Source organism: Cetorhinus maximus, chromosome 4 (genome assembly GCF_964194155.1).
Source record: "Cetorhinus maximus chromosome 4, sCetMax3.hap1.1, whole genome shotgun sequence".
Lineage (NCBI taxonomy): Eukaryota > Metazoa > Chordata > Chondrichthyes > Lamniformes > Cetorhinidae > Cetorhinus > Cetorhinus maximus.
In genome coordinates this window covers 121,499,186-121,511,202 of record NC_135882.1, presented here as the reverse complement: position 1 = coordinate 121,511,202, position 12,017 = coordinate 121,499,186, and the positions used below count along the sequence as shown (strand labels likewise).

Sequence of the window (12,017 nt, the reverse complement as noted above, 5' to 3'; positions counted from 1 at the left end):
CCGTGGATGAGGTTCCATGAAAAATGCGAAGACCACCTGGGTTCTTCGCCTGCTGGCCAACCTTAAGGTTGGACGGGTAGCTCCGTTAATTATTTTAATTGTTAGTTAAATGGCCTTAACAGGCCTTTGACAGTTTGGTGGGCGCACAGCCGCCTTGGCTGCGCGCCCACCGAACTGAAAGCTTAACTGATGCGCGATGACATTGGGACAGACGCCCGACATCACCCTACGTCATTTTACACCTTGCCGAACAGTCCCCGCCCCCGCTCACCGAGCCTAAGATTCAGCCCATGGAGAATAGCAAGAAACACACTCGATGAAGCTCCAGCACTTTGAGTCTAAAGTGTGATTACTTTTAACTTATGGGAACATAACCGGGCTTTTACATGTTTTCCATTCATAACTTTAAGAAGCTGAAGTTGAAAATAACCTCTCTATATTTAACCTTGTGACCGTATTAGACACCCCCATGTACCACCCTGCACTATGTTCATTAACATGACGAACATTTGCTTGTTCTAAATTTTTCAAGTTTAGTTAGAAGCATCAATGATATATAATCTCTCATCATTATTATTAATAATTATAATAATAATAAAAACAGAAAATTCTGGAAAAACTCAGCAGGCCTGGCAGCATCTGTGGAGAGAGAAACAGAGTTAATGTTTCAAGTCTGTATAACTCACGGATGCCTCTTGTGCAGAGTGATCAATTATTTGCCAGAAACAGCCCTGATTGACCAACTTCCGCTTCTTCAAATTAGAGGGAATTCAAACAGTGTAATCTGTGCTTTTGATTGCCTGTCTACCTCACAACAGCAGGAAGGTGGCATATGGCTATATCAGTGGCAGCCTGTGTTGCTACAAACAAAATATCAATAGGCCAAGCAAAACTACATTTAAGTTGATCTCTGTAAATGAGAAATGGTAGTCTTGAACACATTGCATGCTATCTCACCAAGCTCCATTCAAACTTAAGAGTGTTTGAAAAGGGAAAAGCCATGCAAGTTCAACTTCTTGATTTGCTAATGTGCAATCTGATTTAGGAAAAGGCAGATTGTTCAAAGTAACCTAGTCGCAACAGCAGGAAAGTGCAATAAAAGCATAGACGGAGCAGGCACTCGACAGCTCAGCAGTGTTTCTTCACTTTACTTTGCTACTAGTCCAGACGAGTCATGCTAAAATTTTAACCTTAACTGATCTGTGGCATTAAAGAGTTCTGAACGCTAAATACCTGCTGTGACTGTGATATTTCATATTTGATAATTATGAAAGAATGGAGTGTTTTTTGAAGCATACATTTGAGGATATGGAAAGGACAAATAGACCCAGGCAAAAGAAAAACTAAAAATAGGATCCTTCCTGCCTGAGCTTGGAATTCACATTCTCTGCTTCTGATGAAGATTGCTGTCTGCAGTGTGTTGTCAGTGTTTAAGTCAGTGCTCTTCATTGCAAGGCCCGTGAGCCAGTGGCGGCTCCCATCGACGCAAAGTGCGACTCCCTGACCAGTGGGGTAGTGCTGCCAGAGCAGAGCACCAGCATCTCCAACCAGGGCCCAGAGAGCAAAGTGCAGTGGAGTGGAGTGCTGGTGTCCTGGGGAAGAGAGGTTGGCTGCGAGGCCCCAGGAGTGAGTCATTGTGGAGCCGAGCCCCAGGTCGTTGTGGGGCGGTGGGGGAAGGGGGTGGGGGGGGGGGGAAGTGTTGGGGAAGGAACAGCCTGACTGTTGAGTGTGTGTGTGGGGGTGAGAGAGTTTGTGTGTGTGAGCGAGAGACTGAAGAGAGAGAGAGAGTGAGGGCATAATCATCTCAGATTTGCACTAAGTGGGGTGGCGGGCGGGAAAAACGACATTTTACTTGCTGGCCGCAATGGCGGCTTCTCACGCCGTATTGATCCAAACCCGCCGCATTATTTATAAATTCTCAGGAAACAAGTCGTTTTGATGGCAGGTGGGCTCTCATTCACCGCTTCATCACGCTGGGCACCATATTTAAAATGCAGCCGCGCGCACACCTCTCAGTGCTTTGAGCCCAAGACTGCTGCAAGGAAGACATGGCTCCAAAAGGCAAAAAGACTGCAGCCCCCAGGTTCAATGATGCGTTGCTCGAGTGCTTTTTGGATGCAGTGATGTCCTCTACCCCTGCTCTGGCCACAGGATGGGCAGCAACATCACCAGTCTGGCTTGGGGAGTGGTAGCAGCGGTGGTCAGCGCCAATGACCTGCAAAAGAGGACAGCCACCCAGTGCTGCAAGAGGATGAATGATCTCTTTAGTTCCATGAAGGTAAGTCACTCTTCTTATCACTCTCAACTCACACACTCACAGACCCATCACACATCCACAGGGCCCTCACGCACTGCCAGTTTAAGGGACATCATGATTCGCTCCCTCATTGACCTCATCTCATCCATGGACCACTTACCTCCCACACAGCCAGGCATACTTACCATTTGGCCTGGCAGGCATCCTGCTTAAACTCTCTCCATCTTTATTCACGCAGGACAAGCTGGCACACAACAAGAGGAAGAGGTCGCAGACTTGTGGAGGAATGCCTGAAATCAAAGTCCACATGGACTTTGAAAATAGAACCATCCAGCTGGCCGGCAAGGATCTGGACCATTCCCGTGCTGACGGTGAGGTCAGCGCTGCTCTACCAAGTGAGGATCCAACAGTGCAGCATCTATCAGACAACCATGCTGTGAGTGATGTGTCCTCTTTCACAGGCCACTGCCATGAACTAATTATCTCTTCTTGCTTTCACAGGCACATCTGGGAAACAGCCGACAGAGTCCACAACCCAGGGCCTCCAATCAAGCCCCGAAGAAACCTCTGAAGAGGAATCAGAAGGCACCCTCCCTGAAGGCCTGTCACAGCGCTCGCCCACACCCTCCACCAGCACAGAGACACCCACCTCGGTGGGACCTAGCTTTAGAGTATCCTCAGGATCACAATCCCAGGTGAGCACATCACACTCTGATCCACAGCTGGCAGCGGCTTCCCAGGTGTCTGGCGCTTGGAGGTGTCTGCTGGAGGCCAGAAATTTACTGATTCCGAATCCGGTGACGAGCCTCTGGACTTGGTCATGTCTCCGTTGCTGGAGCTGCAAAGGCAAGCTCAGAAACATCAGGAAGGGATGTCCGCTGCACTCCTCAGTTTGCAAGGCACGATGGAGGAGTCCGTCCGTCTTCAGGCTGAGGTGATAGCGCCAGCATGCCAATGCACCAAGGTCAACACTGGTAGGATGGCAGCCGCCATGAAGACCTTGGTCCAGGATGTTGCTTCTGCGCTGCTGCGTGGGTTGAACCTCATCACTGATGCCATAGTTGGTCTCTGACAGTGTGTACACAACAGGGATATGGGGCAGCTCGATCTTACTCCAGCTTCCCCTTCCCCTCAAAGAGTCAGTCATGGGCCCTTGGGCACCCATAGGGAGGAGGATCAGCAGGTGCACACTCTGGGGCCATCTACCCACGTGACTCAGGGAGTGTCCAGCCCATCTGAATCCCCTCTTCCTGTGACCCCAGCAGCTCCAGCTCCAGCTCCACAGGTCGTGGAGGGTGCCATACAGCAGGACCCCGAAAGCAGGCCAGAGCCCTCCAGGTCTCGGCCCTCCAGGGGCCGCCTGTCAAGGTCATCACTCACAGGGCGTAGCAGTGAAAGCAGGTGCCTCCACCTCCGCTGTTGATGTCCAGAGAGCACCAGGATGTAGTGGCAGGGTTGGGAAGGTTAAGGAGATGTAACTCTTTTTGGAGTCAACCAATTAAACTAAATTAACAAAATAAGGGATAAATCAAGCACAGCCCCTAAGTCAGATCAGCTGTAAAACCAAGGACAAAGTTTAAAGGAAACTTACAAACATCAAACCAAAATGTGATTAAAGGGTTAAGGAGATGTAACTCTTTTTGAGTTAAAACAATTAACTAAATTAACAAAAACAAGGGATAAATCAAGCACAGCCCCTAAGTCAGGTCAGCTGTAAAACCAAGGACAAAGTTTAAAGGAAACTCAAAACATCAAACCAAAATGTGATTAAAGGGTTAAGGAGATGTAACTCTTGTGGAGTTAAAACAATTAACTAAATTAACAAAAACAAGGGATAAATCAAGCACAGCCCCTAAGTCAGGTCAGCTGTAAAATCAAGGAAAAACTTTAAAGGAAACTTACAAACATAAAACTAAAATGTGATTAAAGGGTTAAGGAGATGTAACTCTTTTGAGTACATTCACAGTTCTTGGTTTCCAGGAGTGGGACATGAACCCACAACCTTCTGATTCAAAGGCGAGGGTGCTATGAACTGAGCCACAGCTGTAACTCTTTCGAGTTGTCAACAGATCGCATGTAACTCTTTTCATTCACAGTTTTTGGTTTCTGGGAGTGGGACATGAACCCACAACCTTCTGACTCAAAGGCGAGGGTGCTATGAACTGAGCCACAGCTGACACCTCCCCGCTGTAACACTTACATACTCATGGAGTTGAGAAACTCTTTCGAGTTATCAACAGTCACAGATTGCAACTCTTTCGAGCACAATCACAGTTCTTGGTTTCCGGGAGTGGGACATGAACCCACAACCCTCTGATTCAAAGGCGAGGGTGCTATGAACTGAGCCACAGCTGTAGTTGCACAGCCTGGGCACAGGTGTTAATCACTTGTACATAATGTTCACTATTGTAAATAAACTCTCAATAACGGAGGAACAGCACCTCATCTTCCGATTAGGCACTTTGCAGCCTTCCGGACTTAACATTGAGTTCAACAACTTCAGATCATGAACTCTCTCCTCCATCCTCAACCCTTTTTGATCCCCCTTTTTTCAAATATTTCTTTGTAATTTTTATATGTACATTTTTTTCCCACCTATTTCTATTATTGTTTTTAAATTTTATTTCCATTCATTGTTTTATTCCCATCTTTTAGCCTGTTTTGATCTTTTCTCCCACACCGTCCCCTGCCCCCACCCCACCCCCACTAGGGCCATCTGTCACTTGCTCATCTTGTTTTCTACTCCTAATGTCACCATTAGTATCTCCTTTATCCAGTATCACCATCATCAACACCCCTTCGACCTTTTGTTTATGACGTCTTTTGCAACTTCTCCTTTGTCTCCACCTATCACTGGCCTTCTATCCAGCTTCACCTGTCCCACCCCTCTTAAACAGAATATATTTCACCTCATTTCTACTTCTCTTTAGTTCTGAAGAAGAGTCATCTGGACTCGAAATGTTAACTCTGTCTTTCTTTCCGCAGATGCTGTCAGATCTCCTGAGTTTTTCCAGTAATTTTTGTTTTTGTTTCAGATTTCCAGCATCCACAGTATTTTGCTATATTCCGGCCTATGGCTCCTTATTCGGATGAGCAGTGTTCGTTTCACTCAGATGTGAACCCTTTGATAAATGCAGGGGTCTCAGTCCAGGGCCTCTTCCCTATGCTCGGTGCAGCCTTCAGGCCAAAGTGATGGTCCGGCCTCACACTCCCCAGACACATTAGCGATGCCTGCACCTCGATGGTGCTTGTCATCGCTGCCAGAATGTAGTGGGCAGGCGTCACAGAATTCCATCATTCTCTCCGAGTGCTCTCAGCACCTTTAAAATGGGGTTGGCCCCCATCTCTTCAGCATCTGTGACTAGTGATGGTGTACTCCTGAAGGGCTCAGGCGCTGAAGGCTGACAAAGGATCAGGTGCTTCTAAAGTTTCACGGCTGCGTCTCCATGATATAACCCTGATCAGAGAGCGCAAGCGAGCTGCCCTCAGTCAGACAGGAGTCAGATATTCACAGAGGCTGCGTGAAGATCTATGGAGTGTCCTCGCTGCATGTCATCATCATCCTCCTGCAATCGAGGGACTATTAGGGCCTTCACTGCGTCTCCATGACTGGAGCATTCTCACAAAGGGTATGTGCGCTGCCATTAGCCAGACTGGAATCAAACATTCATAGATACAATGTGAGGATCTATGGTGTCTCCTCACTGCACGTCATCATCATCATCCTCCACAAATCTAGCAGCTATGAGGACCTCCCGAGCGTGCCTGCCTCGTCTGGCAAGTGTGAGAACCTCATCGCCGTCGTCGTTGCCTTCGAGGACCTCCTCACCCTCATCCCGGTCGATGTTTTCCTCATCGGAGGAGACCTCCAGCTCCTCCATCTCCTCCTCAGCCAGCTCCTCTTCCCATTGCAATGCCAAGTTGTAAAGCATGCAGCACGTGATGATGATGCATGGCACCCTCTGCAGACTGTATTGCAGGGCTTCACCAGACCGGTCCAGGCACCGGAACCTCATCTTCAGTATCCCAATGGTCTGCTCCACTAAATTGCGAGTTGAGCATGAGCCTTGCTATACCCTTGCTCTTCTGCAGTCTGAGGCCGCCACACGAGTGTCATCAGCCACAGCCTATGCATGCAGCCCTTTTCCCTGGGGAGTCACCCCTGCAGCCTCCGTGGACCCTGGAAGACGTCAGAGATCTGTGACCGACTGAGAATGTAGGAGTCAAGGACCTTCCCTGGACACCGTGCACAGACCTGTAGGATGCGTTTGTGGTGGTCGCACACCAGCTGCGCATTCAGTGGTTGACTGCTTGTGATGGAGATCTGAGCACTGTGTGAGTGCAGTTGATCGCACCCTGCACCTGTGGGAAACCCAAGATCTGGGCAAATCCAATTGCTCTTGCAACCTGGCTGCCCTGGTCCTGGGCGAGATGCACAAAGCTGTGTGCCCTTGCTAAGATGGCATCCATGATCTCATGGATATATTTGTTGGTGGAGGCTTGTGAGATCCCACAGAGGTCACCTGTGGAGCCGTGATAAGAGACTTTGGCATAAAAATTGAGTGCTGCGGTCACTTTCATGGCCACGGGCAGTGGATACCCTCCATGTCCCCACGGCGCCAAATCCTGCAGCAACTGGCAGATGTGACCAACCAGTTCCCTAGACATTCGCAGTCTTCAGTGACACTGGTTCTCGGTCATCTGCAGGATTGAAAGGCGGCGTCTATAGACCCTGGGTCTAGCTGGGTACCGACCAGCAATGGCTCTCTGTGGCTCTTTGGTGGTGTGTGCGGGAGCCCCAGTTGTCCCTTCTTCCAGAGGATGCTGTCCTCCCTCTGAGTAGCCAGGCACCTCAGTTACTTTTTCTCTGTTGTCTTTGCTCTCTGTATGCCACGAGGCATACAGCTAGTTCACCAGGCTCCATCCTCCTGATGTACTCCTCCTGCCAGATGAAATAGAGAGATGTGTGGGTGAGCTTGGGTGTTCTAAGAACCTCTCTTGGTTAAGTCTAAAGGCCTCTTATTGCATCCCAGACAGTGCTGGCACTGCATGGCTGCCTGAAACCCCACCCACCCCTGCCCCACTCCACCTGACCGACTGGCGGCAGCTTTGCCCACTGCACAGCATGCTGTGCTCTCAGCTCAGGAGCAGACATTCTCCTAGCACACACTGCAAGGCTGCATTGTTAGCTTGAATCATGGGGAAGACTGGTCCAAACCGGGATGATGACATTGCAAGGGGCTGTGAGCGCCTCCACCAGTAACTGCTGCATGGCCAGTTTTAGCATGGAGTTTTAGTACAGTTTTAGCACAAAGTGCCCAGTCATCCAACTGTTCTGCAGTCCACTAAAATGCTCATTAGTTTGCAATCTGCGCCAGAAGGGTGAGAAGCCCTGAAGCACTTGGTGGCACTTCGATGCCTCTGTGTTGCTTGAGTAGGCAGAGAAGCAAGAGACCTGACTCCATGAATGTCAATGTGGCTACGTCTGAACTGTCTCAGCTGCGGAGGAATGCTCACTTTATACAAGATTCCCTAATGTGTGGCCGCTTCCCTCCCCCCACCCCACACGTGTTTGTGCACTATCTTCAACAGCAGGGCAGCACTTCCCCACCCCCACCCCCCCTCCAATGCACCTCAACTGCAGAGCATCCCTTGCGTCCCCGCCCCTGACCCCAGTAAGTCGCCTCAACTGTAGGGCAGCCCTTTCACCCCCTTCCAAGTTGCCTCAACCTTGAGGTCCAACAGGCGACCCTCGCGAGGGTGCACTCACCTCCGAGTTCCCCTCAAAGTGCAGCCCACGAAGTGCACGCCTTATATATGCTGTTGTGAAACACGTCGGCATGATGTGGGCGGACGATCTGCAGATATATTTCAATGACGTTCCCGACAACCGATGGCAGGAAACGTGGCCTCCCCTTTGACGGGCTGAGCGGATGATCGCAAACTGGTTTCACGATGTTGTGAAACCGATTTTTGGCCTTCTCACCATATTGTCCACTCACACCGCTGAACACACCCAATGAGCATGGAAAATTCCATCCTGAGAGTGTGTGTGTGAGAGTGTGTGTGAGAGTGTGTGTGAGAGTGTGTGTGTGTGTGTGCGTGTGTGTGTGTATGTGGGAGATCCACTTGTATCCAGGAAACGGGCCCACTCCTTCGGCATGAACCGATCGTGATACAGCCTCCAGCTGAGGAAGTGCCATCTGGCATTTCGATCCAGTTGGCTAATGGAAATATTCAAGGAGCAGCCGCCATTGCAGTAGGATGTGGCATACAGGAGTGTGCCACCAGCTCACTGGGAGAGAGAAGCACATTCTGCAGGTAAACCCCTCACCCTAGCACTGAGGTGCAGCCAAGCTAGTCCACTTGAAGTCTGCATTCCCCCCACAAGGAACAATGTATTCTGCTTTTTGATTAATGTCCTTTCATCATTTGTGTTATCAGAAGCAGGAGTGAATCAGGCAATGGCATCTATTATAATAGTCGATTTGGCTCTCACATTGCAGGTTTTTTTGCTAAAGTGGCCCTTGCTTTAAAAATAGTGAAGATCACTGGTTTAAGTTCTTACATGGGGCAGCATGAAACCAAGCAAACTAAGACTTGACTTGAAGACTGAACATCTGGCCCTCAAAAATAATCCATAAGATATTTTTTCAAATAAAAGCTCTTTCACCTTAAAGGGCAGATAAAGGCAATCAAAAACATTATAAGGTAGTTTCATGGAAAAGTTTATTGGCAAGAATCTGCAAACTCAAGGAGGAGGCTTTTATATACTCTGAATCATCATCGTTTCCTCGACCAGCACATCCAGGTTTCGTTGGACTATCTGTATAGCAGATTTGATGGCTCAATGAAGTTAAACATTCTTTGCAAGATAAGAAATGTAACATTTTTTATCATACATGAATAGTAGAATTTTGTCAAAAAAGCTTTTCTCGACAGAATGTATACTGCAAGACAATGTAACTACGTTACCTACAGTCTTCCAACAGTACAGACTACAAAATGGTCAGAGAAATTATAGATGCCATTCTGGAACACTTGTCTTAGCTTTGCATGAAATTCAATCAATGCTTCCCTGAAAGAGAGGCAAATGAATTGCAGGATTTTGCTAGGATTTGAAACTTGTTTTCTGAGCACTTTGTAGCAAAGGCCAAAATTGCTGAGTCCAACAGAGAATTGAATCCACAGCACTGGTTTGACTCTGTTTAAACAGACAATTGTAAAATCTCATCTCACGATTGGTTCTGGCTTTCAATGCAAAAAGAGGTGTCTGAGATATCTCATAAAGCTGTCGAAATACTTGTCCACTTTGCCACAATATATGTGCGAAATTGGATTTTCGTCACCTATTTGCATTAAAAAATAAGTATAAAAGCAGCTTGAATATAGAGACTTGTTTTTGGTTGAAACATGTCAAATTATCTAAGATTCCACAAACTATGTTCCAGCAAATAGGCTCAACCAACTCACCAAGATAGTGATTCTTCAGAGCAGAGAGCGGGTCAAAAAGTAGCAAGACATTGGAGCAGAGAACGGCATTAGTTGCCGCCCCCTGTAACTAGGAGGCAGCCAGAGCTGCGGTGAGAAAGAAAAAAATCATGGTGTGACATCACACGGAAGCCGGTAGGTGATTGGCTGGTGAGTATTTCCTATTTCTCAGGGAGGAGGGAGTGGCATAGTGGTATTGTCACTGGACTAGTAATCTAGAGACCCAGGGTAATGCTCTGGGGACAAATGCAAAAAACAAGTCAATAAGGAATGAAACCGGTCGGACCACCTGGCATCGACCTAGGTACCAAAAACGGCAATGGCAGCTCAGCTCTGTCAATCCTGCAAAGTCCTCCTAACAAACATCTGGGGGCTTGTGCCAAAATTGGAAGAGCTGTCTCACAGACTAGTCAAGCAACAGCCTGACATAATCATATTCATGGAATCATATCTTACAGATAATGTCCCAGTCATCACCATCCCCAGGTATGTCCTGTCCTACCGACAGGACAAACTCAGCAGAAGTGGTGACACAGTGATATACAGTCAGGAGGGAGTTGCCCTGGGAGTGCTCAACATTGACTCCGAACTTCATGAAATCTCATGGCATTAGGTCAAACATGGGCAAGGAAACCTCCCTCTGATTACCACATACCGCGCGCACCCCCTCTCAACTGATGAATCAGTACTCCTCCATGTTGAATGCTGCTTGGAGGTAGCACTGAGGGTGGCTAGGGCACAGAATATACTCTGGGTGGGGGGACTTCAATGCCCATAACCAAGAGTGGCTCGGTAGCACCACCACAGACTGAGCTGGCCGAGTCCTAAATGACGTAGCTGCTAGCCTGGGTCTGTGGCAGGTGGTGAGGGAAACAACAAGAGGGGAAAACATACTTGACCTCATCCTCACCAAACTGCCTGCCGCAGATGCATCTGTCCATCACAGTAATGGTCGGTGTGACCACCGCACAGTCCTTGTGGAGACAAAGTCCCGTCTTCACATTGAGGATATCCTCCATTATGTTGTGTGGCACTACCACCATGCCAACAGATCTAGCAACTCAAGATTGGGCATCCATGAGGCGCTGTGGGCCATCAGCAGCAGCCGAATTGTACTCAATCGCAATCTGTAACCTCATGGCCCAGCATATCCCCCACTCTACCATTACCACCAAGCCAGGGGATCAACCCTGGTTCAATGAAGAGTGCAGGAGGGCATGCCAGGAGCAGCACCAGGCATACCTAAAAATGAGGTGTCAACCTGGTGAAACTACAACACAGGACTACATGTATGTTGAACAGCATAATCAGCAAGCGATAGACAGAGCTAAACGATCCAACAACCAACGGGATCAGATCTAAGCTCTACAGTCCTGCCACGTCCAGTCATGAATGGTGGTGGACAATTAAACAACTCATTGGAGGAGGAGTCTCCACAAATATCTCCATTCCCAATGTTGGGGGAGCCCAGCAGATCAGTGCAAAAGATAAGGCTAAAGCATTTACAACAATCTTCAGCCAGAAGTGCCGAGAGGATGATCCATCTTGGCCTCCTCTGGAGGTCCCCAGCATCACAGATGCCAGTCTTCAGCCATTCGATTCATTCCTTGTGATATCAAGAAACAGCTGAAGGCACTGGATACTGCAAATACTATTGTGCCCTGATAATATTCCAGCAGTAATACTAAAGACGTGTGCTGCAGAACTTGCCGCGCCCTAGCCAAGCTGTTCCAGTAAAAGCTACAACACTGGCATCTACCCGGCAATGTGGAAAATTTCCCATGTGTCCCGTACACTAAAAACAGGTCAAATCTAAACCGGCCAGTTGCCGCCTGACCAGTCTACTCTCGATCATCAGAAAAATGATGGAAGGTGTCATCAACAGTGCTATCATGCTGCATTTCCTTAGCAATAACCCGCTCACTGAATCTCAATTTGGGTTCCGCTAGGGTCACTCAGCTCCTGACCTCTTTACAGCCTTGGTTCAAAAATGGACAAAAGAGCTGAACTCCAGAGGTGAGGTGAGAGTGACTGCCCTTGACATCAAGACAGCAGTTAACTGAGTGTGGCATCAAGGAGCCCTAGCAAAACTGGAGTCAATGGGAATAGGGGGAAAACTCTCAGCTGATTGGAGTCATACCTAGCACAAAGGAAGATGGTTGTGCCCAGTTTGGGGGAGAGAAGAGTGAGTATAGTACCAGACTTAAATAAAGGCAATTATAAGGGTATGGGGATGGAGTTGGCTAAAGTTAACTGGGAAATTAGATTA

The 12,017-nt window shown here is 48.2% G+C and overlaps 1 protein-coding gene across 1 annotated transcript in view; it reads left to right on the top strand.

Annotated features, from left to right (window-relative positions):
* Window positions 1-12,017, top strand: part of calb1 (calbindin 1) — a 100,079-nt gene that overhangs the window by 71,994 nt on the left and 16,068 nt on the right. The gene's annotated exons all lie outside the window — the stretch shown is intronic.